General features: G+C 45.9%; 1 pseudogene; it reads left to right on the forward strand.

Annotated features, from left to right (window-relative positions):
• The first annotated feature begins 4,680 nt into the window (after positions 1-4,680).
• On the forward strand, positions 4,681-25,571 carry LOC112610194 (annotated as a pseudogene).
• Positions 25,572-26,889: the final 1,318 nt, after the last annotated feature.

Consider the following 26,889-nt stretch of genomic DNA (forward strand, 5'->3'; position numbering starts at 1 on the left):
ACACAGGAAGATAAACACATGATAATGAACACTGAAATTATGCACCCTGCACCCCGCCCCCTGCCAAAATTATCTTGCAAACCTACGCCCAGCAAAGGATCCCGTAGCACACTTTGGGAGGTGTAGACAGGAAGCCTGGGTCTCCATCGCTCATTCCATCTTTTCACCAACTGTGGGCTACCAGGCTGCGTTGGTTTGCTAGGGCTCCCTTAAAGTACCACAGACTGTGCAGCTTCAGCAACAGAATCTCACTGTCTCACAGTCCTGAAGGCTGTAGGTCCAAGAGCAAGATCAAGGTGTCGGCAGTGTAGGTCTCTTTCCAGGGCGGTCCACGAAGGCTTTGTTCCAGGCCTCTCTCTTGGCGTGCAGGTGGCTTGCTCTGTGTCTCTTCACCTCATCTTCCCTCTATGTGTGACTCTGTGTCCAAATTTGCCCTTTTATAAGGACATCAGTCATATTGAATTGGGCACCCCCTACTGACCTCATTTTTCATTTAACTTATTTCCATAAGACGCTATCTCCAAATAAGATCACATTCTCAGGTACTGGGGCTAAGGACATCAACATAGGAATTTCAGGGGACAAGTTCAACCCATCACGCAGGCCCTCCCTGAGGCCACCTCTGCGTCATCTTTGTCTACAGGCAAGTTGGCATCTAAAAATGTCTGCCCAAGACATGCGTCTGGCCCATGGTACAGCCAGTCCACACAGCTAATGGTGAGACCCGGGTGGCATTGTTTCCTCACCGCTATGCCTCACGCAGGCAGCTGCCTTCTTATAACAGGGTGGACACAAATCCCGGCACTGGTGCAATCACTTGCTGGCTGTGGGTGAAGTAGCCCCACGTCAGTGTGCTGCAAAGATGCGGCTTAGAACGTTACGGCTTGTGTGAAAGATGCGCAGATTTCTATTCCTTCCGATCTGTGGTTTCAAGTTCTGCTCGTCTGAACCCAAGGGGCTCTGTAGGGTGCCTCTGGAACAGCCAAGGTGTTAGGGGTGCTGAAAACACAAGGTACCGAGGCTCAACCCCAGCTTCAATCACACAAATAATCTTGGTGACATGTTTTTTTGGTCAGTTTTTTTAATTGATCTTTTGTGTAATTTTTTTAAAGAGAGGGATCCTTTGGCAGAAAGAAAATCTGAAACTCTAAATACCTAAATACTGTCCATTTTATCCATGTATTGTTGGTCCTATCCCCAAAATATATCCTGATTCCATCCATTTGTCATGACCGCTTTAATCTGAGCCCCCATCATTTTTCGCCTGGATTACTGTACCAGCCTCCCCAGTGGCCTCCCCGCTGCCACCTTGCCCTCCCCCCAGGGCTCAGCAAGATTTTTCTGCAAAGGACCTGGTAGTAAACATCTTGGGCTTCGTCGACCCTGTGGTCTTTATTGCACATACTCAGCAATTACTCAGCTCTGCCACTGCAGCCCCAAAGCAGCCACAGACAAGAAGTGAACACAGGGGAGGAACTGTGGCTCCAATAAACCTTTATTCACCACGACAGGAGGGGGACTGCATCTGGATTGTGGGCCATAGTTTGCCAACCCCTGCCTGACTTCATGGCAACACTGACCTTCATATTTACGCCTCTTAAAAACATGTGTAAGCCGAGTGCAGTAGCTCATGCCTGTAATCCCAACACTTCCAGCTGAGACTGGAGGATTGCTTGGGGCCAGGAGGTCCAGACCAGCCTGGATAACACAGTAAGATCCCGTCTCTACAAGAAACCATTTCAAAAGCAGCCAGGCATGGGGGCCCACACATGTAGTCCCAGCTACTCAGGAGGCTGAGGTGGGAGGATTGCTTGAGCCTAGGAAGTCAAGGCTGTAGTGAGCTGTGTTTGGGCTACTGCACTTCAGACTGAGTGATGGAGCAAGACTCTCTGTGTGTGTGTGTGTGTGTAAAGGTTGTGTACAAGACACACCTTTAATTAATCACAGCCAACCCTCAAATAATCCGCATAGTGTAGGACCCTTACAACGCTACACTCCCAACTCTTCTCCCCACCCAACTTTTGTTTTTTTTTTTGTTTTTTTTTGTTTTTTTGTTTTTTTTTTTAGACGGAGTCTCGCTCTGTCGCCCAGGCTGGAGTGCAGTGGCTGGATCTCAGCTCACTGCAAGCTCCGCCTCCCGGGTTCACGCCATTCTCCTGCCTCAGCCTCCCGAGTAGCTGGGACTACAGGCGCCGCCACCACGCCCGGCTAGTTTTTTAAATTTTTTTAGTAGAGACGGGGTTTCACCGTGTTAGCCAGGATGGTCTCGATCTCCTGACCTCGTGATCCACCCGTCTCGGCCTCCCACCAACTTTTGCTTTCTTTCTTTCCATGGATTCTGTGACCATCCTCCTCTCCTCACTGACTCTGCGTGAGCGGGATTCCTGGTAGGGGAAGGGTAGCTGGTGAGAAATGAAGTACCAAGAAACTAGCAAAGGGTCTTCTGGCTGTCTGGGGACAGTCCTCGTGTCATCCCTGGCCTAGTCTCAAGGGTTCTGGCCCGGTCACCCTGTGGCCTCTGTGCTGTGTCTCTGAATCTGGCCTCCATGGGAAGGACCCTGGGAGACCCAGCAGAGTGGGGTGCCTGGGTTGACAAACATCCTCCTGTTCCTCTGGCTGTGTGGCTCAGGGATAGGCCCAGACAGTGTGTCCAGGTGTGCCAGGTCACATCACCGCCCCCTTTGAGATGGTCCAGAGGACCTTGTGGTGCAAGCATGAAGCTCGACACCCAGAACCTGGGACCAACTGCCCCTCCCTGTGTCCTGGAGTTGGGGTCCAGTCCTGAGAAGACTCTCAGTCACCTGTCGGTGCTGATGAGGGGAAGGAGGAGTTTGTGGACTCAGAGGGGCCATTGCTAGGGGACTCTGAGCACCATCGCTCAGGGGTCTGGTCAGTGGGGGTCTGGTCAGCAGAGATTGAACTCTGGGGCTCAGACATAGAAAAGCTGGTCAGTGACCCTTTCTCCTTTTTCAGTTCTTGCCGCACGTGCAGAGAGAGAGGAACTTCCAGTGCCCGCTACGGAGCCAGAGTCCACAGCATGGGGAAGGCCCCATTCAGAGGCAGCACTGCAGCTAGAGGTAGCTCCAGAGCCCTCCGGGCCCTCACCGGTACAGCCAAGGACCAGCCAAGCGAGGAACTGCCAGACCTCATGCCACCTGCTATAGCCACTGGCTTCAACCCTGGAGCTGAGAGCGTAGCTGGAGATAGACGTGGCAGAGAGGAGATTGCGAGCAAGGCTCCAGCCAGCAGCTCCCACGCTGCCCCTAGTCCTGGGCATGGTGCGAGCCTTGGTGTCGGAGACCAGGGTGTGCAGCCTGAGTTCCTCTATCTCACTAAAGAGAGGCTTATTTTATTTACCAGAGTCACAGCCCTGCTGCATCGGGACCTTTTCACTCTGCTGGTGCTGGGGCTGTCTATCTGCAAGCTGGAGGTGCTTGAGAGCAGGAAAAGGAGCCTGTGAGGAAGGGTTCCAGCAGCTCCTCCTGCTCCCAGAGGTGGACTCCTCCTTCAGGCATGGAGGTCTCTCTGCTACTGGGCTTCTGGGCTATTTGCCCCTGATTTGCTCCCTGGGACGGGCTCTTCTTAACAGGCAGGCAAGGGGCGTGGGGACCAGGTGGGGGCTTCAAAGGGTACAGCATCAAATCTTCCAAACTCAGCACTTGTGCCCCGGGGTCTCTAATCTGTCTTCTGCCCTAGGATTTATTAATAGTGTTAAATTACCAGTTTATACAAATGACGTTTAAATAAAATTTGATTTCTGAAACTTCATGCCTTTTTGAACTCCCTAATGTTAGATGGTGTTTTTGAGGCGATCCTGAAAATCTCTGATAGTTGTGTCTTTTGTTGTGGTTGTTTGTGTGACTGAGTTACCACCAAATCAACTGTTATTGGAAACCTTTCAGGTATGGCTTTTAAAAGACCTTGACCTACTCTTGCCTGTTCTGACCCTCCAGTTTATTGTGGAAAGAAGGATCATGTAGTTTTATGTCTCCGGCAGATCAATCACTTTCCTCCATCCATAGCAGGGAGGAGTCATGGCACCCCAGAGGGTTACTAGGAGGAGGAGGTGAGGTGGTGTATGGAATCCAGCCCTGCCACACAGACCTAGCACGTTACACCCTAGCTGAGTCCCCTGCTAAGGAAGGGGCACGCCCTCTGCCCTCTGCCCTCAACTGTCAGCCACCCATCCCCCATCTGCATCCCCAGGACTGCCCCAGATTGGGAGGTCTGCGATTGGGGAGGACACATAGATGTTCTGATGCTAGCTACGGGTCCTAGGGTGGGGGTGGTGACAGCAACAAGGATCTGGGTGCATACATGAGTTGGGCAGCCAGGCCTGGCCAGAGCAGTGACACATGCATCCACACATTAGTGCACTCACATACATGTGCACGCTCACCTGCACAAACACGCTGCACACGTGCATGTTGAAACTTCAGGGATGGGAGGATGCTGACTCCAGGCCCTGCTTGGGTCTGTAATGGGTGCCATGACTCCACAATGTCACTGGTGCTGCATACCCTCCCGCCTACCTGCCTGCCCTCTCTGTATCTGGAGCTCTTGGAGACAAGACACACAGCGGTGTCTGGTTCTGCATAGAGGAGGTTTTCCTAAGTGAGAGGCACAGCTGGATCAGCAGACTCAGGTGAGTGTGACCTGCTGTGTTCCCTCCCTGCCGACATGGGACAGTCGCTACCTGGTGGGCAGTGCTGTCCTCTGGGCAGGTGCCGAGAAGGGTCATCCCTGAGCACTCACCAGGTGCCCATTCTGCACTGACTGTGTAGACGGTTGTTTCCTGCATCCTCACAGCAACTCTGTGGGGTGGGTGCTGTCCCCAAATGCACCCGTTTGACAAGTGAGCTGTCTAGGGTCAGAGGAGCCGATACTGGCCCAGGGACCCAGATGTGAGCCTGGGATGTGCTCTCAGCCCTGCCCTGTGCAGTGCTGGACTCAAGCCCTGACCTCTGCGGCCTCCCTGCCCTGGATTCCAAATCTCCCTGGGGTTCCAGACTTCAGTGGGGCAGAGCCTGGCCCTGGAAGAGTCCCTAAAATGGAGGCCCTATGGGTGGTGGGGAGGCGGGGGTTCTCAGTCCAATTCTGTGCCTTAAGCTGGGAGGAGGTCTCGCCAACTCAGACTTCAGGTGTGGTCACTGATGATCCTTGTGGGACCCAATGGACACATGGGGTCCTGGGGGAGTGCGTCTCCCCTGGCCAGAGTGCGTGAGAACCGGAGTAGAATGGAGCAGTCACCAGATGTCTTGCTTCCTACAGAAAACTGGGCATCTTCATGGAGATTGATCTTATACAGATGTCCAGTCCTGACCCCATCTGCCCCAGGTGACCGGAATAGCTCATCGTGAGCCCTTGACACTCGACAGGTGGACGCCGTTTGCCCTGCTGGGGCAGGTGTGTATCCACCTGAGAGCACTTGAGGACAATGGGCCTCTCTTTCCAGGTTGCCCTGTGCTCAAGTCCTCAGGAAGGAGCCCACCCCAGGTGGGATGCAAGGACTCCAGAGACTGAGGAAGGGGTGGGGTCACTGGGTCTGGCCCCCGTCACCTGGAAGGGGTGGTAGAATGGGGCTCCTCGGGCCGGAGGGTGTCTAGGGGTGTGGCAGGAGTGGTTTGGGTGTTTTCTGGGCACTCGGGTACAGCAGAGCCATTGGATGACTTGGTCTTGTGGGATGGTGATGGATGAGGATACCCCACATGTGCATGGGTGAGGGGACATTATTGAAAAGTATGAGCAGGTACAGGTGGGGCCGCTCCCTCAAGAGAGGTGGGGCCTCTCCTCCCTCGCTGTGCCTGGTCAAAGGCTCCTGGGATCCTTAAGATCACAGGGCCGGGACAGGCTGTCCACGCCCTCAGGACCACAAGCGCCTCACCTTGCGCCCCTCTCCCTGGCCCCCTCTGGGTCACAGGGACACGGAGCTGGGTCAACAGTGGACATGGAGCATGAGCATGTTGACATCTGGAAATTCACTGATCGCCTCGGAATTGTGTGGTGAGTCCTCTGACCCCTGACACATCGGTCTCACCTCAGGGACAGGTTTTGTTTTTAGAAAGATTCTCTGAGGCAGGACATGTCTCCCTGGCTCTGGCCAACCTCCTCTCCAGGGTCAGAACTCCTCCCTGCCTCTCCTGCAGGTCCAGCCCGTGGTCAGGGTTAGGGCAGAGCCTTGAGGCCCATCTAGGGAGCTTGGGAGAGCGGGTGGGACAGAGAGGGGGCTGAGTCTGACCCCTGAGCTCTCAGCACTTAGGTCTCCACATCAGCAGGAGAAGAGGGGGCAGCCTGTGGGTCTGGCCCTGTCCCCTTGGGGGCTGCCCTGATGAGATCTGGGGGTGGTGGCCACAGGCTAGGGGGCCCCTGGCCAGGCCTGAGGGCCATTGTGTAGCAGGTCTCCAAGGGCTCAGGGGACCCAGCTGAGGCATACTGTAGGGAGGTGCATGGGGACATCAATGGCTGTGACCGTGGGAGGCTGGGGAAGAAGAAGGGGAGGGCCTGGCCTTGGCATCTCACAATGAGGCTGGGGAGTAACAGAGCATGCAGCTGAAGGCCCCGGGAGTGGTGCTGGGAAGGGATCTGGGCCTGGTAAGGGGAGCCCAGCCTGGAGTCAGCCCCTCAGGACTCACAGGATTGAGAGAGGGAGGAGTCTGGGGAAGAGGGGCGGGGTGAGCCCATGAGACCTGCCACTTCTGGGACACACCTGAACCAAGCCAGCCCAGGGTGGAGCTGATAGCCTTGGGAGGATGACAGATGGGGCAGGCAGGAAACAGTGGCACACCTGGGACCCCTCAGTGGGGGGACTTGGTCAGTCCCCAAGGCTCTGCGTGGCCCTCCAGAGACTCTGGTTCCCGCTGGCTCAGTCAGCACTGTGCAGGGTAGAGGGGGGGCCGAGTCGGTGCAGGTAGGACAGCCGGGCACCCCATGTCCTGGCTGCTGCAGTGGCTGGAAGGAGGCTGAGGGATGAAGGCTGACTGCCCTGAGAGCCAGCTTTGGCTGGAGGCAGGGTGGTGGGGCCATCCCCACTGTTGGCAGGGCTCTTGGTCACCCTTGTCAACCCAGGCTTCTCTCCAGCAGGCTGGGAAGCCCAGTGAGACACCTGGGGGTCTCATGCCTAGGCGCTGACAGGAAGAGGGTCACAGGAAGGCCAGGGTAGCTGGAGAGAGGGTCATGGTCTCTGGGCTGGGCAGGATGGGGGAAGATGGGGAACAGCCAGGGTCAACGGCCAGGCTGCAGGGAGAGACAGGTGCACACTGGGAGGTCAGACCCTGCAAGGCCTGTGGGGAGTGTCAGGTGCGAAGGGCTCCAGGTGTGTCCTCAGGGCACTGGGCAGCTCTCAGGCCAGGCTCTCTGGACATTGGTGGGTGATGGGGTCACTCCCAAGGCACTGCTGTCAGTCAGGGCTTGGCCACCCACCCTAGGCGGCACCCATCCTGTCTCAGGACTGGACTTTCTCAGCTCCCACAGAGGGTGCCGCCTCCAGCCCAGGAGGCGCATTCCCATTGTGCAGCCTGAGGCCTCTCACAGGCCCCGAGTGGTCACCGCCAGGCCAGCCTCGCACTCCTTCTTTTCCAGGGTTCTCACGGGGACCATGTGCCCAGCTCCGCAGGGAGGCCTTGCCTTCCTTCCCTGTGCCTTCCTCCGGGCTGAGACTTAGGGTGGATCGGAGGGGCTGGGGCCCTCTCAGGGAGGGAGATGGTTCCTGGCCTATACATGTCCTCAGCTCTGTCTGAGTTGCCTTACAGTGAGACGAAGCTGGCTCCTGTCAGTGCCCTGGAGGTGAAGATAAGAGCCTGTGCCTGCTGCGTGTGAGGCTGCCCCAGGGATAGGGAATCAGGGCTGGTGGGCAAGGCAGAGGGGGCAGCCTATGGGCCGAAGTTGTGGTGACTGGGAGTGACACTGTCACTGGGAGAAATGGCAGTTCCTGCTCCACCTGAACCCAAGACTCTGCCCCATGGTGGTTCAACCAAAACCCAAACTAAGAACCACAGTCTTGCTCAGAAGTCACTGCCTTCTTGTTCCAGGACCCCAGCTGAAGGATTGGAAACAACCATAATCCAAGCTTTTTGTGGTCTGAAGATGCTGAGTCTTGCTATCAGGAGTCCAGGCAGCTGATGCCCGTTCTATCAGAGGGTCTCAGTCCCCCAGGGTTTGTCCTTTCCTGGCTCCTTCCAGTTCCTGGAGCCCAGGACCCAGCATCCATGGGCTGCTGCCAGAGGCCAGACACTTCCGCTAACTCCATCCTGGCTCATTTGCTAGCAAAGAGATCAGGAAATAAAACCACCGACAAGTGGCTGAAGATGCTTGGAGACTGGCCAAAATATAAGAACAGCAAAAAGTAACATGGGGAGGGAGTGGCCCCGTGACTGTTCTCTACAGAGCCAGGAGACAGGCGCCCATGGCCGTGACCTGGCACCGTCTGCCTCTCAGCGGGTTGGTGGCACCCTGTCCTCACCCAGAGGACACCAGGCCTGGTTGCCAGCATTTTGCCCATCCATGCAAGCATCGCCTTTCTAGGAGAAAACCTAATACCAGGACCTGGGCCACCCCTAGCTCAGGGGTAGGGACGTGTCCTGGTGACCCGAAAAAAGGAAAAGGTCCAGGTCAGGGTGCACAACCCTGAGTGCTCCTTCACACTTTCAATTGCCTCTCCCTGGGACCTGAAAAAGGCTGGAGACTTCCAGAACCCTCAGGCTCTGATCCTCCCTGAGTCGCCCCGTGTCCTGTCTCACTAAAGCATTTTGTCTGTTTCTGTCTCACAGGGTTTACAGAGGAATTCCCCCCACCGGTGAGGGACTGGGTGTGCTCACTCCTTCTAAACATTGAGGAAGTCAAGGCTAAGAACCCAGGGGGATACAAGATAAGGCCCTCCCATACTCGGCCAGGGCAGGACAAACAGGTCAGGCCATGTCAGGAGCCCAGGACTCCAGCTGGAGGGAACATCGAGCCCGGGTTGGGGGTGGGGGCTGTGGTCAGACACACATCCTGGGCACAGACGGTGACTCAGGCACCACAGGTGCACTGGGCTCTGCTGACCCGCCCAGGTTTCAGAAACAAGGCAAAAAAGGAGATTTCTGCAGAAGGAAACCTTCCTCCTTTCCTTCCAGAAGTGCTGATGGAGGGATGACTGCCGTTTGGAGCAGGGAGTCTTTTGTGTGTTCTGAGGCTGCTTCCTCCTTTTGGCCCTGCCCTACAGGTCATGAAGGAGAAGGGCAAGAGGTCCCACATGATGTTTAGAGAGCGATGTGGAGTCAAGGCCCGTGGTGTTTACAGAACGATTCAGTGTCAACGCATTTCGGGGGCTGTAGGGGTCCTAGGGGAGATGGGCAATCCAGAGGGATGGGAGCTTCCCCAGGGCAGAGGCCAGGGTCACCCAGGTGGGCTGACAGAGCCACCAAGGGCTCTTCTGGCCAGGGAGCGGCCAGGATTATGGATTGAGCACCTCCCAGGTTCCCCTGGGCTGGGCTGGGGCATTTGGGGCCAGAACTCAGGTGGCTCCTGAGGAGACGCCAGGCAGCAAACAAAATAATGCAGAATGGTGAAAAGTGCTCTCCATGATCCATGGAGGCTGAGGTGGGCAGATTGCTCGAGGTCAGAAATTTGAGATGAGCCTGGCCAACATGACGAAACCCTGTCCCTACAAAAAATATCAAAATTAGTCTTGCATGGGGGTGTATGCCTGTGGTCCCAGCTACTCAGGAGGCTGATATGGAAATATCAAAGCGACTTGATTCAGGGTTCTGCTAGAAAATATTTAACCAAAATAAAATACCAGTTACCTTCAAGGGGCATACAACACTATTTTCAAAGGTAAACTAAGTTCAGAAACTTTAAGATTTCACAATAGACATTTTCCTCAATTTCTAAAACTAGATACAGAATGAAAATGCTCAGTTTTCATATAATCGCTTTAGCCAGTCATAGACCTGTGTTTACAAAAGAAAGGCAACAGTGATCCTCTGTTTCAGCACAAAAAGATCTATATCTGCTGAAAATTCATTGAAAGACTCTTTATATAACTGTATTTGTCCTTCGCTTTCATAGATCACTGGATTTGGGTTCAGCAGTTTTAAAAAATCTCTCTACCCATGTATGAATCCGGATATGGATGTATCTATCTACATATGTAGATATGTATGAATGTTTGCATGTGTGTGTGTTACCTATCTACCTATGATCTATCTAGTCCCTTGGTTCTCATCTGTGATGCCACGATTCAATCAAAGAAAAGCAATATGGCATCACTGCTGTGACACGGTTACTGAACGTGCAGTATAGCGTAGGATTTGGTCAGCCTTCTCAACCATTTTCTTGTCTACTTGATTTTAGAGTTAGTTCTTACTATCAGGCAGCTACTAATTAGTTGATATTAAAACCAGCCCTTGTTTAGGCATTTTACTTCAATAATATAGTTTTTATTGTTTAGGCATTTTATAAACTTAACCTTTCTCTTGCTATCTCTCCAGAAAGATGACGAGACTGCATTTATAGTTTTGCAGCTACAGATAATTGTACAAATAACTAAATATGTGGAATCGTTAATGTGTGTCAAGCACTGTACTAGGCATATTATATACATAATTTATTTACTCTATATAGCCACAGTATAAACTAGTTACCATTTAATCCACATTTTTCAGATAAGGAAAATGAGGCACAGAGAATTTAAGAAATATATGTAAGTTACACTAGTAGGACATAGCAAAACCCACATTTAAACCCACATTTCTCCCCAAAGAGCTTAAACTCCTAACTTTTTATGTTACACTGATTTGGTACTTATCACTTTTGAGTCTCAGTTTTCTCATCTAGGAAGTATACTACTTCATTTATTCATTAACTCTCAGCTGTTTAATTGTCTACTATGTGCTAGGTTATATGGAGGTGCACGCACAAGGATTAACCAGGAACAAAACAGATGGTGTATGCTGTCAAGGACATAACTTTCCAGTGAGAAGAGTCAGAGAGCCAGGAAATAAATGACTGTAACATGTCATGTGGTGACAAGAACTTTTATGAAAAATGAAGCAGGCTAGAGAGAAAGTGTTGTATTGGAAGCACTATTTTATACCATATGTGGAAAATTCTGCTAATGAGGTATTTGAATAGCAAGAAGAAGATTCTAGGTAAAAAGTAAGACAAATCTAAGAAGGAGGATGTTCTAGGAAGAACGTGTCCATCAGTGAGACCAGAGCAAAGTGCACAAGGGGAGGATGGTAGACGACAGTTTCAGAGCAATGCCAGGAACTAAATCATGCAGGGCCTTGGGAGACATTGTGGTCAGTTACTGTCCAACCAGGAGACTGAAACTGCACAGTAATTTGAATAAGGAAAATTGAAAGTAAATAGCTGTTAACTATTTCAGGGAATTATCTCTTAAAGCAGGGGTGTCCAATCTTTTGGCTTCCCTGGGCCACATTGGAAGAATTGTCTCAGGCCACACAAAAAATACATGAACACTAATGATGGCTAATAAGCTAAAACAAAAAAAAGTCACAGAAAAACCGCATAGTGTTTTTTTGTTTGTTTTGAGTTTTTGTTGTTCTTGTTGTTATTGTTCTTTTTTTTTTTTTTTTTTTGAGATGGAGTCTTGCCCTGTTGCCAGACTAGAGTGCAGTGGCATCATCTCGACTCACTGCAACCTCCGCTTCCTGGGTTTAAGCAATTCTCCTGCCTCAGCCTCCTGAGTAGCTGGAACTACAGTCACACGCCCAGTTAATTTTTGTCTTTTTAGTAAAGACGAGGTTTCACCATGTTGGCCAGGATGGTTTTGATCTCTTGACCTCGTGATCTGCCCGGCTCGGCCTTCCAAAGTTCTGGGATTACAGGCGTGAGCCACTCTACCCAGCCTTGTTTTGTTTTTTGAGACAGAGTCTTACTCTGTCACCCAGGCTGGAGTGTAGTGGCATGAAATCTGCTGACTGCAACCTCTGCCTCCAGACTCAATCGATTCTTGTGCCTCAGCCTCCTGAGTAGGTGGGATTACAGGCATGTGCCACCACACCTGGCTAATTTTTGTACTTTTAGTAGAGAGAGACGGGTTTTCACCATGTTGGCCAGGCTGGTCTTGAACTCCTGAACTCAGGTGATCTGCCTGCCTCAGCCTCCCAAAGTGCTGCGATTACAGGCGTGAACCACTGGCACCCAGCCAAAAAGCTCATAGTGTTTTAAGAAAGTTTACAAGTTTGTGTTGGGCCTCATTCAAACCAGCCCTGGGTTGTGCATTGGACAAACTTGTGAAAGGCCAAGCAAACACACACACAAAATAGGGACAGCAAATTCAGGGAGCTGCCACTGCACGCTCCAGGACTTCAGGCAAGCACTGCAGGAAAAAACAAATCTGGAAGAATCTCCCACACACACACCAGAGCTGAGTGCTAGACCTCCTTGGAGAGGGTGAGGATGTGGCCTGCTTGATAGCAGAGAATTTTGCTGAGTTTCTACACTGACGAAACACTGAGAAGCTGCTCCCCTAGGTGCTGCCTGTGACCTGCTCTGTCCCCAGAGAGGTGATTAGCCACTGTTGGCTGCTGTCCCCTACAAGAGCAAGGTAAGAGGAGCACTCAGAACTAGAAAGAGCCTCAACTTTCTCCAGTGTCCCTCTAGCAGATGCTGCAGATGAAGTTTCAAACCGTGCCGCAGACAAGGCAACGCCAGCAAGCAGGGTAAAGGGAAGAGGTTTGGAACTGATGGTAATCAGCTCAACAGTGCAAGAAAAATGAGTTTTCTTTTGGAAAACATCACTGATCATTAGAGAAATGCAAATCAAAACCACAATGAGATGCTACTTCACACTAATCAGAATGGCTATTACTAAAAAGTCAAAAAATAACAGATGCTGGCAACGTTGTGGAGGAAAAAGGAACACGTACGCACTGTTGGTGGGAGTGTAAATTAATTCAGCCATCGTGGAAGACAGTGGTGATTCCTCAGAGACCTAAGACAGAAATACCATTCAATGAAGCAATCCCATTACTGGGTATATACCCAAAGGAATATAAATCATTTAATTATAAGACACATGCATGTGTATGTTCTTTCCAGCACTAGTCACAATAGCAAAGACATGGAATCAACCCAAATGCCCATCAATGATATACTGGATTAAAAAAATGTGGTATATATACATCATGGGGTCCTATGCAGCGATAAAAAAGAACGAGATCATGTCCTTTGCAGGGACATGGATGGAGCTGGAGGCCATTATCCTTAGCAAGCTTATAAGTGTGAGCTAAATGATGAGAATATATGGACACATAGAGGGGAATGACAAACACTGGGGCCTTTCGAAGGGTGGAGAGGTGGGAGGAGGCAGAAGAGCAGGAAAAAAAAAAACTAGTGGGTACTAGGCTTAATACCTGGATGATGAAAGAATCTATACAACAAACCCCCATGACATAAGTGTAGCTACGTAACAAACCTGCGTATGTACCCTGACCTTAAAAGTTGAATTTTTTTTGAAAAAAGAAAAGATTAGTTCTGCCCTAGTTCACAGAATTTGAGCCAAAGAGCCAAAGGGTGACATTTTAAATGATATTTTTCAAAAATCAGCTAGGTGGCTTCATGGAAAGACAAAAGGAACAATAGAAGGAATAAAAAGCATGTAGAAGGACAGGCTACTAATCGAGACCTGAGATGACAGATGGGTAGGGGTGGCAGCAGTAGACCGGTAAGATATGCCTGGATTTACAATATGTTTTTGTTTGTTTGTTTGTTGTTTTGAGATGGAGTTTCCTCTGTTGCTCAGGCTGGAGAGCAGTGGCGCAATCTCAGTTCACTGCAAGCTCCTCCTCCCGGGTTCACGCCATTCTGCTGCCTCAGCCTCCCCAGTAGCTGCCACTACAGGCGCCCGCCACCGCGCCCGGCTAATTTTTTTGTTATTTTTAGTAGAGATGGGGTTTCACTGTGTTAGCCAGGATGGTCTCGATCTCCTGACTTCATGATCCGCCCGCCTCGGCCTCACAAAGTACTGGTTTTACAGGCGTGAGCCACCGCGCCCGGCAGGATTCACAATATGTTTTAAAAGAATCAACAACACTATCTACTGATAAATTGGTTTGGCGTATGAGAGATAGAAAGTAGTTCCAGAGGATTCCAGATTTCTTATTGAAGAATAGAAGTGACATTTACTGGATGGTAAAGACTGAATAAAAGTGAAAAACAGTGAGCTTCTCACTTCAGAAAAAACTGACAATATCCTATATGTCAGTGATAAAATTAGAATCTGAATTAAAAAAAAGAATTTTCAAAAAATTTTATCCACTACTTGAGCCAGACTGCTGTCCAAACACCTAAAGATCTTTCTGGTTAGGGTGGCCATGATTTAACAAAGCTGTTATTTATTTGACATTGTATAATGAAATGTGCCAACATTTAAAAGATCTGCTTAACTCCGTGAAACAATGTCTAATGGATGATATTATAAAATTGGGCATGGGTAAAAATTATAAGATGGAACAACAGATTTTAGAGTAAAATTAATCTTTTTAAAATCTTAAGAGTTTTAGGAGTTTTCATATTTAAGTTTCCAGATTCCACATTACAGCTAATTTTTAAGAAACTACCCTTTTAAAATTTTCAGTGTAGTATCAAAAGAATATTGTCCCCCATTACCTGAAAAGGTTATTAAAATACTTCTCCCTTTCCAACTATTTTTCTCTGTGAGACCAGACTTTTTTCATACACTTGTTTAAACTCAATAACATATTTTAACAGATTAAATATGGAGTTAAATATGATAATCCAGCTATAATCTATTAAATCAGATATTAAGGAGCTTAATAAAACTAATATCACTCCACATTAATTTCTATTTTGTTCAATTTTTTATGCAAATGTGTTACTTATGTTAACACATAATGAGTTTGTCATCATTGCTTTGAATCAACTCATACACTTCTTTCAAGATATCACTCAATTTTAATATGGTAAATACCTAAACATATAATGCAGATAAATCAAATGACTTTGTGGCCCCCAATAATTTTTAAGATTTTAAAGAATTCCTGATGCCAAAAATGTTGAAAACTTGTCTTTATTCTTTTGTACTGTAATTTTTATTCCATTTTCAAGACTACATACTTGCTGTACAGATTCAAGTTGACAAAAAATGGAAAACTAACCATAAACTCAATACAGAGACCATTACTAAATTAATAAAACTGTGTATTTATCTCTCTTTTAAAATTTGTGCCATGTTTGACTAGAAGAACCTTACCTACGTTATCGATCGTATTTTTTTTTCCCTTAACCTCTGAATTTGGAAATATCATGCAGAGGTGTACCTTTAACAACTCTTTCAAATTTTGTTTGTATCGTCAAGGGCTACCAAGGATCACATTTATCCAAAAATGTAAAGAAAGAAATGATAGAAACACAATATTTGTCCCTTGGGAACTACAGGTTTAAGTTCTTAAAGGAAATGTCTAGTTGTTTTAATGTAAATAAGAATTTTCTTTTTTCTGCTAGGAGGTATAGTATTCCACCTTGTGCTACTCATGTTATTTGGCTTCCATGAATTTCAGTCCTTCCCTATTATCAGAGCACATGCATTTCCTAACATCTTCCTATTTCCACCGCGTCCATCCGCTAAGCTTTCCCTAACTTGTGAAATGACATAATGCCTTGGAAATGAGAACAAAAAACATGGACTCCTCCAAGTCAGCAAGGTGAACCTTCATTCTTAATTTAAATTTTAGACTGTAATCATGTGCAAAAAATATGAATATACTGCTTAAATGAAACAATCATCTATAAATTTAATACCCAGATCAAAATAATCATGAAATAAACATCTATAAATTCAATACCCAGATCAAGTATCCTTAACAGTCTAGAATTTCCCATCTGCCATTTCGCCCCAATCACAATTTACCCTCAATAGTAGTCGCTGTGCAATCTCCTACCACTTTCTCAGGTGCTTTTTGTCTTGCCTGCTTTTTATTCCCGTTTCTCGGTATTTCTTGCCTTCTTTTGACGAATGTAGATTTTCTTAAACATTCATTTTATTCCCTTTGGTTTGGAATTTATACACTTTTACTCTCTTATTAGAAATTTACTAGAAATTACAATATATTTGTTGACTTATCAAAATTTAAGTTATTAATACTTTTACCATTATTCTGGAAAATGCAAGGAAGGACCTTATCCCTTCTTTTTTTTTTTTTTTTTAAACAGTCTCACTGTGTCACCCAGGCTGGAGTGCAAGTGGCTTGATCTTGGCTCACTGCAACCTCTGCCTCCTGGGTTCAAGTGATTCTCCTGCCTCAGCCTCCCAAGCAGCTGGGACTAGAGGCACCCACCACCATGCCCAGCTAATTTTTGTATTTTTAGTAGAGACGGGCTCTCACTATGTTGGCCAGGCTGGTGTTGAATTCCTGACCTCATGATCTGCCCACCTCGGCCTCCCAAAGTGCTGGGATTGCAGCCATGAGTCACCGTGCCCAGCCCTGTTATCCCTTCTCACATGTACTTGTACTTGTGTGTGAATTGGGTCTGTGCTGTGCATTTAATATCCCCAAGGCGTTGCTGTTTTAGTCCATTTGTGTATTGTCAAGATATCTGCCACTTCTGCTGCTCTCCATTCATCCCTGAACCCTTGAAAACATTTATTGTGATCATTTCGCTTTTTCTTCTTTCTCAATAAACACGCTTTAGAATTTCATTTAGGGTCTATCTGCTGATAAAAAAAAAATTATGTCAGTTTTTACGTATCTGAACATGTTTTAATGCTATCTTTGTTTTTAAAAGATATTTTTGTTGTGTAGGGAATTTTTTGACTAGCGATTAGTATCTTACATCACAGTGAAGCTCTACTAATTTCTACTTGTTTCTTGGTTTTCTGCAGCTTCATTACCAGGAGTTTGTCTTTCTGAAATTGCAGGTTATTATATTTCATTAACTTTAGAAAATTCTCAGCAATTGGGTCTTTAAATATTTTTCTGTCCCATTCTTATTTTCCTTTCTTTTCTTCAGTGTATATTAGATTTTATTATTAAATATCCTCAGTGACTCTTAAACTCTTGTATCCATATCTTTATGAATGTATGTATAAACATGCATATTTTTCTGGTTAGTTTCTTATGATATCAATTATAATCCACTGCTTCTTTACTCACCTGTCTCATTTGCTGTTAAACTCATCTATTGAGTCACCTTTTTTTCTTCCTCACATTTTTTAGTCTTAGAATTTTTTTGTTGTTTTACCCTAATCTGTCACTTTTATAGTTTCCACTTTCTTCTTGAAATTTCCAAGCTTGACCTCATGTCTTTGAATATAGTAATTCTAGTTGCTTTGACACATTTTTTTTTCCCTTGGCATCTGTTTATTTCTTCTCACAGTGTCTTTTTTCTTCATTGACCCTCATATCTTTGAGCAAATGTACAAAATATAGTGGGTGAACAACTGGTTTTGGCTGTCTTTAGAGGCCCAGATAATGTTTTCTTTCTCAAATGATTGTTATTGGCTCATGCCAGAACGATAAGGACAGTCAAGTCCTGAATTACTTTCATAAAAATTTGGAGTTGGAACCTTTTTGGGGCACTCAGGTGGAGAGCAGCCAGCCTGCTGTGGTGACTGGGTGAATTCTAGTTCCTTCTCACTGCTTTAATGCACCAGCAGCCTTTAATATCCATGACCAAACCCAGGGCCTCTGCAAGACTACTACTAGCAGAGGTTTAACACAATCTGGTAGATATCCCATCTGAACTAACAAATGGCTCCAGGGCAAAGCAGCTCTTATTTCTCTAGATGCTGTTTCTCTCCAAATCTCAGCCTGACAATTCTCGGCTGTGCATTAATTTAGTTAGTGTTTAAAAAAATTAAATTATTACCTCTGATATGTATTTATTTATTTAATTTTTTATTTTTTTGTGATGGAGTCTTGCTGTCACCCAGGCTGGAGTGCAGTGGCACAATCTCGGCTCACTGCAACCTCCGCCTCCGAGAATCAAGGGATTCTCCTGCCTCAGCTTCCCGAGTAGCTGTGACTGCAGGAGCATGCCACCACTAATTTTTTTTTTAAATTATTTATTATTATACTTTAAGTTGTAGGGTACATGTGCATAACATGCAGGTTTGTTACATATGTATACTTGTGCCATGTTGGTGTGCTGCACCCATCAACTCGTCATTTACATCAGGTATAACTCCCAATGCAATCCCTCCCCCCTCCCCCCTCCCCATGATAGGCCCCAGTGTGTGATGTTCCCCTTCCTGAGTCCAAGTGATCTCATTGTTCAGTTCCCACCTATGAGTGAGAACATGCGGTGTTTGGTTTTCTGTTCTTGTGATAGTTTGCTAAGAATGATGGTTTCCAGCTGCATCCATGTCCCTACAAAGGACACAAACTCATCCTTTTTTATGGCTGCATAGTATTCCATGGTGTATATGTGCCACATTTTCTTAATCCAATCTGTCACTGATGGACATTTGGGTTGATGCCAAGTCTTTGCTATTGTGAATAGTGCTGCAATAAACATATGTGTGCATGTGTCTTTATAGCAGCATGATTTATAATCCTTTGGGTATATACCCAGTAATGGGATGGCTGGATCATATGGTACATCTAGTTCTAGATCCTTGAGGAATCGCCATACTGTTTTCCATAATGGTTGAACTAGTTTACAATCCCACCAACAGTGTAAAAGTGTTCCTATTTCTCCACATCCTCTCCAGCACCTGTTGTTTCCTGACTTTTTAATGATCGCCATTCTAACTGGTGTGAGATGGTATCTCATTGCCACCACTAATTTTTGTATTTTTAGTAGAGACAGGGTTTCGCCATATTAGCCAGGCTGGTCTCGACCTCCTGACCTCAGTGATTCACCCGCCTCGGCCTCCCAAAGTGCTGGGACTATAGACGTGAGCCACCGTGCCTGGACCTGATTTGTTTTAAAATGTTATTTTACATACAAAAACTAATTTAAATTATTCTAGGGTACCTAGTCTGTCTTTATCAGAAGCCTAAGTCTGACATTTATTCATCATAAAAGACGATATTTGAAATTTTCTTTCACTTGTGATCTGTTTTGTTGTTGACCTCACAAAGTTATCTTACAAAAATGTTCTTGATTATGTCTGATAACATTGTTTTGACAAATTATTTTTTCTTTGTGCCATTCTTGAAACTTTTATGTTGTAAATGGTTAGATGAAAAGAAGAACTATTTTAAACTGGTGTTACAAAGCAGTGCTTACTAAGGACCTATGTGTTAAAAGAAAAATGGCAGTATTTGTCAAAATGTCTATGCAAGCACCTAATTTGAATGTATGCTATACTGCAAATAAAATGTTTCTATTTATAAATGTCTTATTTTTTGTCGCAGCATAGAATGGAGTAGAGAAGGAATAAAGAAATCTGTAACCAGTGTCATCAATCAGTTGTAAACCCCAGCCACCAAATTATGTTATTAATCGTTGGTACTGAGAGTTCACAGTGAAATAGAACAATCAGAAAACATGGGCAAATAAAATTGTTAAAAATTCATCTCTATGATATGCCATGTTCTGAATAGGCAGTTTCTGAGTGTCCGGGCAATCTGTACAAGAAAGAGTTGTTATTTGGTCAAGGACACATGCATTTTTCAGTCTAGAAGAATGTCATCATTTTCTTGAAGTAATTGCAGTGTTCCCACTCTGTATCAAACAGCAAATACCTCTGATTCCTAAGTCAACAGCATAGTTATTACTTTATTTTTTTCCAAGTGAATAAAATGAAAAATTGTTACGTCACAGTCTCAAAAAACTACTGGTATATGGAATAGTTGAGATGATAGAACATGATTTTACAACTCCAAACTGAAAATATCTATCCAAGCAGTTGCATCCCTGAAAAACTATTATATTGTCTGGCAAAAGACTCTCTCAGGATAGGAAGTTTTTCTAGATTTTTCTAGAAATAGTGACAGGGATTAAATTTTATGTGGCCCCAAGAAAAGGAATCAGAATTGAGTATTGTCAATGATTGCTTATGGGCTTGAGAATTAAGAAAAAAAGGACCCCTCCCCACAGGTACTAACAGTTACATAACCGCGGGTGCCATGGAACTAATTTGACATATTGAAATAATTTTCTATAATCATTCAGATTTGTTTACAACAAATCAAACTATAGCTATCAAATTCATACTTATGTAAGTTACAAGTCAAATCTTATTTTAAAGTACATTCAAACTCTTTGAAGATTTATCTTAACAATGACAAAGCAATTGACTGGGAAGTAGTATTGTTAACCATTCAATTGACTATTTGACCTAAGAATACTGTATGGACATATATTTAACTTATATTGAAACAAATAAACATGTTTGTTTATACCATATAGTTATAGTTTTGATTTTTTAAATAATTCAACCAAAACCATCAATCCTGAAGTATCAAACTCCAGTGACTTCAGCAATTCTACTTTTGAATTCAGTGATTTGGTAACAAATGTAAGTAAAATAATAATTTTGGCCAGGCACGGAGGCTCACATCTATAATCCCAGCACTTTGGGAGGCTGAGGTGGGCAGATCACAAGGTCAGGAGATCGAGACCACGGTGAAACCCTGTCTCTACTAAAAATAAAAAAAATAAGCTGGGTGCGGTGGCGGGTGCCTGTAGTCCCAGCTACTCTGGAGGCTGAGGCAGGAGAATGGCATGAACCCAGAAGGCGGAGTTTGCAGTGAGCCGAGATCGTGCCACTGCACTCCAGCCTGGGCAACAGAGTGAGACTCGTCTCAAAAAAAAAAAAAAAATTAATAATAATAATAATTTCATGCTAACCCTCTCCATTTATTTCAGAATCAGAACATTTCACCTTTGATTATTAAGCAATGTTCTCAGTATCATCTAATATTTATGTTCTTTGCAAATGCAAGCACTGAACACTGATGTTTTAAATAACATCTTGTTTTTAAAAGTCATGTATCTTTCATGCATCTGTAACCATCTGATCAATGATCAGAAAACGGGAAAGTGAGTAGCACTGGGATTCTCTCAGAGAGGCACATTTAATTGGCTGGGCCCCTTTGAATTTCCATCTAGAATCTTCTGAGATTAATGTACAAGTGATCACTCTGCATAAAAGCAGCTTAAAATATTGGACATAGCTTCAGTATCAGAACACTTTTCAACTATAGTGTGATGTGCACAATTGCTTTGTATTTCTTGAATATTTTCTCTCTTCCACTTGGTTAAGAATTGAGCAGATTGTGCTTTTCTGGAGAAAAAAAAAACGACGTCGGAAACCAAGTTTTATTTAACAAAATTAAGTGATTTAAGCAGAGAGAGATTTTGAACTTCATTCTACAGTACATGTTTCACAACAAATTTCCTTGTATTAATGGTAGGCCATTTCACACAGAGCAAGTTTGAGCACTGCGGAACACAGCTAATTTTGCTAATGTATCACAATTACAGAAATACCTGTGCTAAATAACTTTGTCCTATTTTCATGAAAATGAACAGTGTTCAATAACCCTCAAAATATTTTATTTCATGCTGATTCAGATTTTTTCTAACCATTTTTTTCTTTGATGTTGCTTCCACAATAACATAGAATGCTTTTAAAAAGACAAATGTAGTTTGTTTTCATGTATCTTTTTCAGATACTCTCCTTAAGAAAGCACGGTGACTTGCAGTTATTACCATGCGTGTTCTTTTTTTTTTTTTTTTTTGGCTAAAGGATATAATTTGTTGTAAAAAGCCAATCCGAACACTGTCCTATATATATACAGGTGGCCATGCTGTTAAATTTGCACAGAGACTGTCAGTGACTGAGAATGACTCAAATTGCAACCTCCTGTTTTAATGTTGCAAAGGTTGCCTATGCCTGACGGTGTGTTAAATACCCAAAGCTTGCAAGGAGGGAACTAACGATGGACCTTTTCACTGGGTGGTGGTGCAGTTGTGCTTCCAGAATCTTTATCCACTTTACTTCATAGTACAATAAGATGAAACAAAACACAAACTGCCTGATTTCCAAGAGCTTATTTAAAACCAAAACCATGTAAGACTTAGTAATTCAATTTATTAGTTAGTATAGTACACATTAGATATGGATGACATATCTGCAGTACGTCATTTAAATCTAGTAAATATCCAGATGATTAACATCTGTTTAAGAGCAGCATTGATAGTTATATACGAGGTGGTCATGTTAGTGTTCCACAACAAATTAAAGAGATGAAGTCCATGAAATTATCTATGCTACTCTATATTACAGATGGGAAAAGCTTGGGTAATATTCAGTGCGGATACTCACTTGTGTTCCTGACTCATAGGCGGTGCTCAGATACATTTAACCCACTGTCTGACAGTATGAATGAACGTGTGCTGTAAGTGAACCCCTTTTGGGCATAAGGTTATTTTCTGTATGAGTACATTAAATCATTTTGTTTTCCAAGTAAAAATGAAGCCTTCAATTTGATCGAATAAAATACAAGACGTGCACCACCACGCCCGGCTAATTTTTTGTTTATTTTTCTACAGGCAGGGTTTCACCATGTTGCCCACGCTGTCTGGGATTCCTGAGTTCAAGCCATCCACCCACCTTGGCCTCCCAAAGTGCTGGTATTACGGGTGCGAGTCACTGCAACTGTCCTAAAATACAGATTTTGCTTAATTTCTGCACTTGATGTTCTGGTACAGACATTTGCTTGGAAATACAATATAGTTAGCTAAAGCCTTTTCATGGGGAAATAAGATCAGTAAGTATTTCAGGATTTTAAACTAGAATACAAAAGAAGAAAATATTTTTTAAAAATGCAGGGTAATATAAAATGTATTTATACCTTTACATTTAACTGCTTATTTTACAAGCAGTAATAGTTATCACTAACCAATTAGTTTATGTCAAGTTCACCTGTGTTAATACACACACACTTCTATGAAGTTCTGTAATGCCAAATAAAAAAGCACCATTTAGGTTTAATATGTATTTTATACAGGCATAACGCAACATTACAGGATTGCATTTACAAATTCTCTTGACTCTAAGCATGAAGTTATGTTTTGACTAAGGCAATTTAATTGTTTTTGGGGTTTTTGTATTAAGGAAACCTAAATTTGTATCTGTGAATTAATTGAATTAATTACATTTTCTTAGAGGCTTATCAGTTTACCCTATCTTTGTTAAAATAACATGCACTGCCCTACAAAATGAATGCCTTATTCACAATCACGTTTCTGCCACATTCTTAAAGATTTGGGGAAACAAATGCAATCTAAAATCAGAGACTCCATGTTCAATGCCAAAGGTACACACCTCTATTTTTTTCCCCAACGAGCCCCTTGGAAAAGTCTTTGAATTACATATTAAAGTGCGCTTCAAGGAAATGTGATCTTTTCGTTTATAGCTGGTGAACAGCATGCAATTTGATAGCACCGTCACTAACAACCAGAGACTGCTCTGGATCTAAGTACTAAAAATGACCCACACTGCAATCGCAAAATACTTGGAAGTGGGAATTTATAAGTTAGGCCGGGACTCTAAAGCAACACTTGATTCTTTAGCTCCAAGACGACGACGTTTAAACGTTAGTATCACTATTGTTTCTTTTTCCCCCAACTCTTCTCCCCCACCACCTTCTCCCACCGTCTTTCCCCGCTTCCCTTCTCCCTCCCCGCGCCCTCCCCTCTTCTCCCAGCACTGTCTTCTCAGCCCGTCTTTCTGCCTTTTTCTTCCCCTCTCCCCACCTCGTTCCCTGCTTCATCCTCTTCTCTCCCACTCATCTTTTTCCCCTCTCCGTCTCTTTCCCCAACGTCGTCTTCGCCACTTTCCCCTCCCTTCTTCTTCCGCCCAATCCTGTCCTCTTCCCTTCTCCCTCCCGACCCTTTTCTTCCCCTCCCCCTCTCCCCTTTCCAACCGTCTTCTTCCCCACCTTCTGCCCTTTCCCTCCCCTCTCCTTCCCGACCCTTCTCCTTTCCCACCTTTCCCTTCCCCAACGTCTTCTTGCCACCTTTTTCTCCCCCTCCCTCCTTCCCCACCGCGGTCTTCCCGCACCCTCTGCTGCCCTCTCCCCACCGTCTTCTTCCCGCACCTTCTTCTCCCCCGCAGTTTTTTTTCTCTTCTCCCCCGTTTTCTTCCCCTCAGTCTCTCCGCCTCCTCGCAGCACCAGTTCCTGTGGCGGCAGCTTTTCCTCCCCCACCCTGCTCGCTTCCCCTCTCCACCTTCCCGCCTATTCCCGCAGCAGCGTCTTCCCGCCGCTCCCTCTCCTCCCCTCCCCCTCCCTCTCCTCACCGTCTTCTCCCGGCCTATTACTGCAACCATTTTCTTCCTCACCCCGCACCGTTTTCTTCCCATGTTTTCCCACCTCTTCGCAGCCGCGTCTGTCTGCCGCAGTCTCTTCCCACCCTCTTCTCCTCTCCCCATCGTCTTCTTTCCCAGCCTCTTATTCTCCACCGTCGTCTTCCGCCTCCATCTCCCCACCTTCTCGCAGCAGCGTCTTCCTGCCGCGCTTTTCTCTCCCCGCCCCATCTTCTCTCTTCCTCTCCCCACTGTCTTCTCCCCACGCCGTCTTCTCCCTTCACCGTCTTCTCCCCGCGCCTTTCCCACAACCGTTTTCTACCCACCCGTTTTCTTCCCCCACACCGTTTTCTTCCCGTGTCCTCCCACCATGTCGCAGCAACGTCTGTCACAATCTTCTTCCCACTCTCTTCTCTCCCTCTCGCCATCGTCTTCTTTCCCAGCCTCTTACTCTCCACCGTTTTCTTCCCCTCCCCACCATTTTCTTCCCGTTTCCGTCTCCCCACCTTCTCGCAGCAGCGACTTCCTGCCGCGCTTTTCTCTCCCCGCACCCTCTTCTCCCCTCTTCCTCTCCCCGCCGTTTTCTCCCCCGTTCGTCTTCTCGCCCACTCCCTTCTCCGCGCTCTCCCACTGCCTTTCACTTAGAAGCCCTCCACGCATGCGCGCGCCTGTGTTCCTGCGCCCGGTGTGTCTCTGCGCCCAGGTAGACCCGTGAGCTGGGCCCCTGAGCTCCGCGCCAGCAGCCGGCTGGAGACCCCGGAGAGTCGCTGCCTGTGCCACCGCGGCTGCCGCCGCCCCCGCCGCTACCTCAGAACTGAACAGTGTTGGCTGCGGGCGGAAGACAGTGGGGCCCAGAAGACTGCGGGGAGAGGGGGAGGAGGGGACGGAGAGGGTGGGAAAGACCTTGGAAAGTGGGAGCGGGGAGGAGGGGAAAGAAGACAGTGGGGAGAAAGTGCAGGGAGAAGACAGGGTGGTAGAGAAGACAGTGGAAGAAAACGGTGAGAAGAGGGAGAAAGGGTGGGAAAGAAGACGGTGAGGACAAGGCCGGGCGCGGTGGCTCACGCCTGTAATCCCAGCACTTTGGGAGGCTGAAGCGGGCAGATCACAAGGTCAAGAGTTGGAGACCTGCCTGGCCAACATGCGGAAACCCAGTCTCTACTAAAAATGCAAAAATTAGCCGGGCATGACGGCATGCACCTGTAGTCCCAGCTACTCCAGAGGTTGAGGCAGGAGAATCGCTTGAACCCGGGAGGCGGAGGTTGCAGTGAGCTGAGACTGCACCATTGCACTCCAGCCTGGATGACAGAGGAGACTCCATCTCAGAAAAAAAAAAAAAAAAAGAACTACAGTGGGAAGAGGGCGAGGGGAAGAAGATAGTGGGAAAGAAGACCACCTAGACAGGGAGATGATGTGGGGAGAGCTCTATTGTTTCACTGAACATTCCTCAGTTAAAGTTAAAATGTTCTCATAAGTTACGTATTTACAACTTTTGCTCTTCTAGTTGGTATATTTTTTCTTCCTCCATCTCCTTTTTAACACCAAGTTGTAACTCCAACGACCTTCTTTTTATTTTCCAATGTTTTTCTTCTAAGACCATTCCTAACGCTAACACTTAATGTTGCAAAGCTCTGAATCCTATTTCCTGTCATCTCTTCATGCTTTCCCATTGAGCTATCAGGAGATTTTCATCCTATTATTTTGTTTACACTAGGAACATTTCAGCTTGGCTAGACCTGTTTTCTACTTAATTTTTTTCAACTTCAAGCTTGACAAACCCAAATGTGCTCCTGTTTTTTGTTTTTGTTTTTTGTTCTGAGAGGGAGTCTCCCTCTGTCGCCCAGGCTGGAGTTCAGTAGGCTCACTGCAAGCTCCACCTCCCAGGTTCATGCCATTCTCCTGCCTCAGCCTCCCCGAGTAGCTGGGACTAAAGGAGCCCGCCACCACGCCTGGCTAATTTATATTTTTTTAGTAGAGACGGGGTTTCACTGTGTTAGCCAGGATGGTCTCGATCTCCTGACCTCGTGATTCGCCTGCCTCGGCCTCCCAAAGTGCTGGGATTATAGGCGTGACCAAATGTGCTCCTTTACCAATTGTTTCTGTCCCAGGAATTGGTTTCCTGTTGCACTGTGATATACATGAAGCCATATACCTTTTTCAGCTCGTTATCCCCAAAATGTTTTTGTACATTATTGACACAGAATAGACACCTAATATTTCTCAATTTTTATTGTTTTTCCTTGCCACAAAACAGCAATCACTTTTTTTTTAGTATGATGTACATGCCCTTCTATCATTTTGCCCTGAACTGTTTTATCAAATCTTATTTCTTCCCACTCCCCCATTTGTTTCCCACGCTGTGGCCATTCAGAACTACTTAGAGCTCTGTCAACTCTCCATGCTATTTTATAATAACACTAATGAAAAGGGACTTTATAGCAGAGACAGAACTCATTATTTTCTAAAAAATACATGCATATCTCCCATGTTGCATAGTGTCCCGCAGAAAGTCATATCCACCTGGAACCCAAGAATGTTGAGCTATTTGGAAAAAGTGTCTCTGCAGATAACACTTGGTGAAGACGAGGTCACAATACATTAGGGTGGCCTGTAAAGCCAATGGCTGTGTCCTTACAGGAAGGTGGTGGGAACATACAGAGACC

Source organism: Theropithecus gelada, chromosome 16 (genome assembly GCF_003255815.1).
Source record: "Theropithecus gelada isolate Dixy chromosome 16, Tgel_1.0, whole genome shotgun sequence".
Classification (NCBI taxonomy): domain Eukaryota; kingdom Metazoa; phylum Chordata; class Mammalia; order Primates; family Cercopithecidae; genus Theropithecus; species Theropithecus gelada.